Source organism: Prinia subflava, chromosome 4 (genome assembly GCF_021018805.1).
Source record: "Prinia subflava isolate CZ2003 ecotype Zambia chromosome 4, Cam_Psub_1.2, whole genome shotgun sequence".
Taxonomy (NCBI): Eukaryota; Metazoa; Chordata; class Aves; order Passeriformes; family Cisticolidae; genus Prinia; species Prinia subflava.
The window spans coordinates 4,763,806-4,770,953 of NC_086250.1; the positions used below are offsets into that span (position 1 = coordinate 4,763,806).

Here is a 7,148-nt window from a genome sequence, read left to right on the forward strand (position 1 = left end):
GCTAATAGCAAAACTGCAAACAACAGCAATAAACACTAACAAACCAGTATGAGAGTGCCTTATGTGTACCTGATTACCAGTAACAGAACGAGTTACACAAATGGAACCAAATTCTCAACAGATGAAAAAAAAACCTCCTTGGCAGTTCTGACAGAGCCAGTCTGCTTTTTTTTAAGTGGGATCAAAGATGCTGGCAGAACATCCACATGCCAAAGGCCCACAAAAAGTGCATACAGTGATCCTGTATGTAGATCCATGCAGGAGACTGACACAGGAGAGACAATGAGCTCAAGGCTAGGACGAGCTTTCTGATTCCATCAAATGCAATCAAAATTCACAGTAATCCAAAGCATTTAAGCCAAACACCTCACCTAATTGCGTCACTGCACCTGTTTTTCACTTCGAAAATTTGCAATAGCAGTATTTCTCCAGGAAGCATTTTGTCTTACCTCAGCTGAAAGAAGTTATGCCTGCGTAAAGCTACACGTTTTCATAAAGACAAGGGGTTCGGGTTTTTTACACCTGCTTAAAATTACACACATTTTTCCATAAATGCAGTGGGTTTGGCTTATTTTAAAGTCCTTGAGTGGTGGAATTTTAATTAAAAATACTCTCCTTTTTTCCCTCTTACTTAAGAGATGCTGAAACACAAGGAATACTGGTGTTGAGACGCCACGCAGTGTCCTGCAGAGGGCACTCAAATGACAGCGTTTCTCCCAGTGACCATCGCAAATATCGATGTGTTATTCACGCTCAGTTTTGGTTATTCCGAGAGAAATTCATCGTCACCAGGAAAAACACACCTTAAAATTCCCCCGGCTAGTATATTTTAGCTCATCTCCTCAAAGCTGCCTTTGTGTATTTGTTGGTTTGCTTTCGCTGTACTCGTGTCTCTTGGAGCTTGACAACTTGTTATTACTTAAAATAAAAAGGTGAGCACTTGAGAACCACTTCACAGTTGATACTTTAAAATAGATGCTCAAGGCTCAGTGGGATATAGTTACTAGACATGCCTAGTAACCAAAACTACATATGTTGAGCAAAATGAGGAATTGTTCTTAGGTGTGTTGTCTGTCATGAGTCACTTAGCAGTGACTGCAGCAGCTGAAGGGAGAAAAATGGGATTTTTTTTTCCCAAATGAAGTCATATTTGCTGAAGGGAGATATTCTCCATCCATCAAAATTAGAGGAGTTCTTTATTTTTCTTTAGCCTGGAGAAAATGAGGCTCAGGGGAACCCTGTGGCTCTCTACAGTTCCTTGACAGGAGGGGTCAGGCTCTTCTCCCAGGTAAATAACAAGAGGACAAGGGGAAACGGCCTCAAACCATGCCAGGGGAGGTTCAGCTTGGACTTCAGGAATATTTTCTTGACAGAAATGCTTGGAACAGGCTGCCAGAGAAGTGGTGGAATCACCACCCCTAGAAGAAACACACCAAAGGTGACACGCTGTAAACTGCAAAATAAATTTACATTGTTCAGTGCTTGCACAATGGGCAAGAGAAAAACATAGAAAAAAAAGGAAAGTCTTTTCCTACCTTGCTACTTTCTGTGCCTAAAGCAGGCAAGGGAATTGTTTTTGTCTTTTCTATTAGTGCTCAGGAAAATAACTGTACAGAATCTTTCCCAATTTTTGAGAAGTACTCGATGTCCAAAAAATCAATACAAAAATAATTTTTAGCTAAGCATGCTTTGCTTAAGGTGCTTCCCTTTTTCTGAGTATCTCCTCTTCAAGACAAAGCTGGAACACATTAAAAAAAAAGAAAAAAGAAAAAAAAAAGTGGTTTTCCAAGTCTGTGTGCAGTGCCATGAGCTTTATGTCTGAACCAATGCAAAACATGAGAAAGGCTCATTTTTTTTTTTTCTAATGTGGTGCATACCACCCCATGGATGTTGCCATAGGTTTATTCTGGAGAAGAATCTACAGGCAATAAAATACATCACAGACATATGACAAAAAGACAAAAGAATCTGTCAGTTTTTTTCAGTGACAAGGCCTCTAATGATACAAATCCACCAGGTGGATATTTTCAATAATTTGACTTTGTCCAAACTGGCAGGTGAACTCATGAGTTGTCATCTAAATCAGTGTTAAATTTTATCACTATTCTTTTTTTTTAAATTTCAGAATTTATCAAATGGATTTTTTTTGGCAAAATGCCCATCTGTCAAGCATTATATCCAGTGCAGCAGAATGACAGAACTGACTTTGGTTTCAAACCAACACATGCATTTTCCTTTCTAACAAAACTCTTGGAATTTAAAAGATAACATCCACTGAATGCATCAGTGTGAAATCTGAAAACATAAGGGACAGCCCAGAGCTCTGTGCAAGCCCACCCTGAGTGCCCTGTGGGATCAGGGTCACACCATGACCAGGGATGGATGTTGTGTTCAACTGACTCCAAGGATAAGTGCCTTATATGCAGTCAGATCTTTCAAAATGTCAAATTGTTTGCTGCATTCACCTGAAATCCTAGCAGTTATCAATTATTTTTACAAGATGTCTGCAGTAATAGCACTAGTTGGTTTTCTTAATGCTCCTACTTGTGCATGTTTTCTGGAATTCCTTACTTACACTAAGTAGCTGCAAGTATTTACTTGCAAAAGCTCCTTAGTTTCCAGTTATTCATACTATTCTTTTTTTTTTCTCCCCTTCTTGAAAACAGATTTTGAAGGAGAATTCAATAGCTGACTCATTTTTGAATCATCATTAATTTCAGCCCACTAGTCTTTTTTTAATCCTCATTTTAATACACAGGATTTAAAGTTGTTTGTTGTTTTCCTTGACTTCAGGAATGTATTGAGTTAGTTAAAAAGAAGCACTATGGAGAGTAAGAAATGCTTTTGCCATCCAGGTCTGACAAATGCCCTTATTCCAGCCCTGTTTGACAAATCCTCCAGGGATATAGGAAATTCAACAGCTACTTCTTAAGGTCATCCAATAATTAGTAGGTCTGGAAGACCCATCTTTGGGTTAGTTGTGATTATCTCTATATTGATGACACTAATGGAGAAGGGATGCACTTTTCAGTCAGTTCGAACTGGCAAAAAAAATGTCAATATTGACATGGACAGCAGGCAATTTACTGAACAAATATGGTCCCATTGATCCTTAAAAAGCTCAGGAGGACTGGGCATTTCAATAAATGTAGAACTGCAGAAAACAAAACTCACGTGGCAGCACGTACTTAAGGAAGTATGGATGGGCCAAAATCAAAATAAAAATGTGTCAAATCGATGTATTACCTAAATTATTCTGCCTCTGAAAACAGATGAAATGCTGAAAACAGTTATCAAAACCCAGTGCAGAGAGCACGTGGGCAGTCTCTACAAGACATCAGCCCTTAGATGTCGTTTTGAAAGCCCAATTAAGAGAGCAAAGAAAAGGACTGGAAATACAAGGAACAGAATTGATTACAGTAACAAGAATAAACCGGTCCAACCAATATTTGGTATTAACAATGAAAATCTGCAAATAATCCAGCCCAGTTGATTCAAAAAAAGGGGACCTCTGGGTAGGGACTGCATGCAGGGCTAGGATTGTTTGTGCTGATGCTGGAGTGGGTTCCTGCACTGCCCAGATTGAAAGAGAAAAATCCTGTTAAGGAATTACTGCCCTGCTTGTAATCACTTCTTTCTACGTTGCTGCAACTTACCCTCTTGCAGTGACAGCTCAGTGATCAGCATGAACTATTTTTGTTCCTTTCTGCTCTTCAGTTTTTCTCTCAGAAGGTGTCCTCTGGGATCTACAGTAAAAAGGGGAAATCATGGTATTTCCATTTCTATCTTCAGCTCTTAGGTCAGTCTCCATCAACACTGTGAAGTCAGAGAAGAGAGGAAAACTGGGAATAACAATTATATATTACACATAAACATTTGAATGATCTGACATGAGAAGTGTTCTTTATCTTCCAAAACTTTGCTTGGAGGATCTGTTACCCTCAAGGCAGGCATTTTTTGACACACTGAAGTTGAACAGATTACCTTGGAATTTGGGATGTTTGCATTCACCTCCTTACTCTGTTACAGTCTTATTTCTTCAGTCAAGAAATGCAAGTTAGATAAAACAACATTTTCTAGAGCATTTATAAACTAGATTTGTAAGTCAAACTCCTAATTAAAAATTTGTATTTCAGGTTTACTTTATAATGGCATCCCAATGGATGCAGGTTCCAAAATGTTTAACTCACATTCAGTAATGAAACATGACCGTGTAAGGGCTTTGAAAGCTTCCATTTGTATGAGTTAGATGACAGTAAACATACAAGAAAAGGAAGTGTTTTAGGATATATTTCCTACTCTAAAGAAATACAGCTTCAAAAATTGGGATGTTATATTATTTATAACCAGTTACCAAAATGTTCCCTCATTCTGAGTGAGCTTTGCATGTCTGAAAAATTATATTGTATATAGCTTATAAGTATTTTGGAAACATTATTTTATCTGAAGTTCCCACCCCTTCATTTCTTGACTGAAGGGTAATTTTTGCCTGGCGATAACAGTTCTGAATATGCCTTTGCCTTTCAGTTTCCAGCACAGGGTTTTGTCTTTCTGTCCAAACACCTTCCCAGGATCTGTGGCAGGTGCCTTTTTCATCACTTGAACAGGTGTCAGCCAGATTCAGCAGTTTCAGCTCGCTCAGCTCTGATCACACCTTTGACTGCAAAGTAAATTTCCTCTTGTTTTGTATATTGATTCATAACTTTATGATCTAGCCATTTTTCCAATCAAAAGAAGGTCAGGTATTTGCAAATCTCATATAAAGCAAATACGAGATTGGAACAATTGGGGATTGGCAAACATTCATTATCTTCAGAAGGGTTGAACTTGTTTGTGTGCTTGCTCTGAAATGACACTTATAAAAAAGCTGTAAAAAAAAGTTTAAATGTTTTTGAGGTGTCCTGATTTTTTATTTTTTTAATAGATGCTTTGTTCAGTGAGCCTGGTACTGGATTTTTTCAGACTTCTGAGAACTAATGATTTTAAACTCAAAATTGTTACCCAAATTACCCAAAATAGGACACCCAAAAATGAAATTCTTCCTCTAAACTCATTATCATCTTTTTAAGATGCAGATCCATACTTACAAGCATTGATGGGAAACATTTTCAGAGTCTCCTAAAGCAAATTCTTCTCATTTGCAATTTCATTCATGTGCTCAGTGTTCCACCCTGCAAACCAGGTATCCTGATGAGCCATTCTCCAACTGATACAATATTATATATGGCCATTGTAATCTCGTGTGATTCATACCTTCTACTGGCTGTGAAGAATAAAATTCTATATAGAAATCTATCTGTTATGTTTAGGAGATGGTTTTCTGACGTGTGCACCTGCACCTTAATAAAAAAAGTTGAAGCAATCAATACAGAAAACCTGGCAGGACCTCTCAGATATTTCAGATTTAATAACTACAACAATAATATTAATAATTATTATTACTATAACCTGTTACTAGCACGGAAGTTGTATTTCAGGTCTCTTTGATCTCATCAGTTGAGCCAGGACTCAGCACAAAATCTGTGATTATGTGACCTAATGTAATGCTAATTTTAGAGGTAATAATATGTAACATCAGTGTTCCATTGATAAGATGTTATTAAAATAAATATGCATTCAAAGGAGATTAAGTCATTTATGGTTTTTGCAGATAACAAGAGCACTCGTTCATTTATGCTGCAATATCTCCTTCTGAGAAACATGGAACTCTTTTGATGATTTCCTACCTGGTGACTTTAGAGAAGAAAATATTGCATTTTATATAAATTAATTATATTGCAACACAGCTGAGGAGATGAATTATTTAGGTTTGACAATCAGTGACTCAGAATGTCTCTGGTTTAAGATGCAGATGTGTTATAAGATTTTTAGTAATACTTCCCAGGGTTTTTTTTCCCTGCAAAATGTATTTTTTTTTTCTGACCAAATCTCAAGGATTCCATCAAAATGTTTTGTCACAACCTGTATTTCTCTTGTAACAATTACTTCATTGCCCCTCGTTTAAGTTCATTAAACTCATCTACAGGAATCTGATGAGCTGTTGCTTTCTGATATTCTTAATCACTCAAGACTTAATTCACTCTTCACTAAAAGTGGCAATCACATTACATACAGCATGTTTAGAACACCTAACTAAAACACAGCACTTAGTCCTGTTGGAAAACAATCCCCAACTTGAGCTGTGATTTAATTATGTTTATGTAGTTCAGAATAAACACATGAATTAAATAGAAAGTAACACTGGAGTAAAAAACAAATGTGATTCAGATCTATATTAACAGTTTCAGCTAGAAAAAACTTTGACCATATTTCAAACTTGAGGAAGGCAAAATGACTGTACTCCACAATGAAAACTGGCAGACTAAATCTAATGTTACCTCTCTCTTACGTTATAAAAATATTTTGAATGCTTTAAATTTAAGTTGACAGCCTGAGGTATTTTCTGTTTATTCTGCAACAACTATTCTTCATTCCTAACTTGTTTTTGTGCCAGGATAGACAGGAGTTGTTGATAATGGGAACACAAAAGCCATAGGAGGGCTTGGTTTTTGTAGGGTACATGATCCTAATGCATACAGAAAACTGAGGGTTTAGAGATGCTGGATTTCTTTCTGTTTCTTTGCTAAACAACCAGAAAACATCATAAAACCAGGTAGTCATAGGTCATTATGTCTGCTCAGTTGTATATCTAAAAGCAAAGAAATGCCAGGTAACTGAGCTGTCTTCTGTCTTGTGTGGTTATTCTGACAGAAAAACTTTGAAAATGCCACTAAAGAGCTTTTTGATATCCTCAAGGAAGAGTTGGGTAAACACAAGGCTCATGCCCTTAAATCTCCTGCAGTCTGATGAAAACTCACTGCCTTTTTCATTTCTCCATCGATTTTAGTGAACTTACAGTGATTTATGGCCCATCAAGCTCTCTCTGTAATGATCCCTAAACCAAATGGTTTGCAGTCAGTAGTTGAAAGCACGCCTGGCCTGGTAGAGTTGCAAGTTTGACTCCAAAATGGCTTTTTTGGTTAACAATTTCTCTTATGAACTTGGAAGACAACAGGTTTTTCTTCATTCCTGGAGGATTTTCCCAGCGATGGAGCTCAGAGATGTCACAGCTCTCACACAGGACAAAGGTACCAGTTTTGATCCTGGGG

General features: G+C 37.3%; 1 long non-coding RNA gene across 1 annotated transcript; it reads right to left on the reverse strand.

The window, feature by feature from the left end:
* Positions 1-49: 49 nt before the first annotated feature.
* Positions 50-2,212, reverse strand: LOC134549562 (uncharacterized). Its single transcript, XR_010080136.1, has 2 exons — positions 1,536-2,212; positions 50-1,418 (listed from the first exon to the last, which is right to left on the reverse strand). It is a non-coding gene; the product is annotated as an uncharacterized LOC134549562 (long non-coding RNA).
* Positions 2,213-7,148: the final 4,936 nt, after the last annotated feature.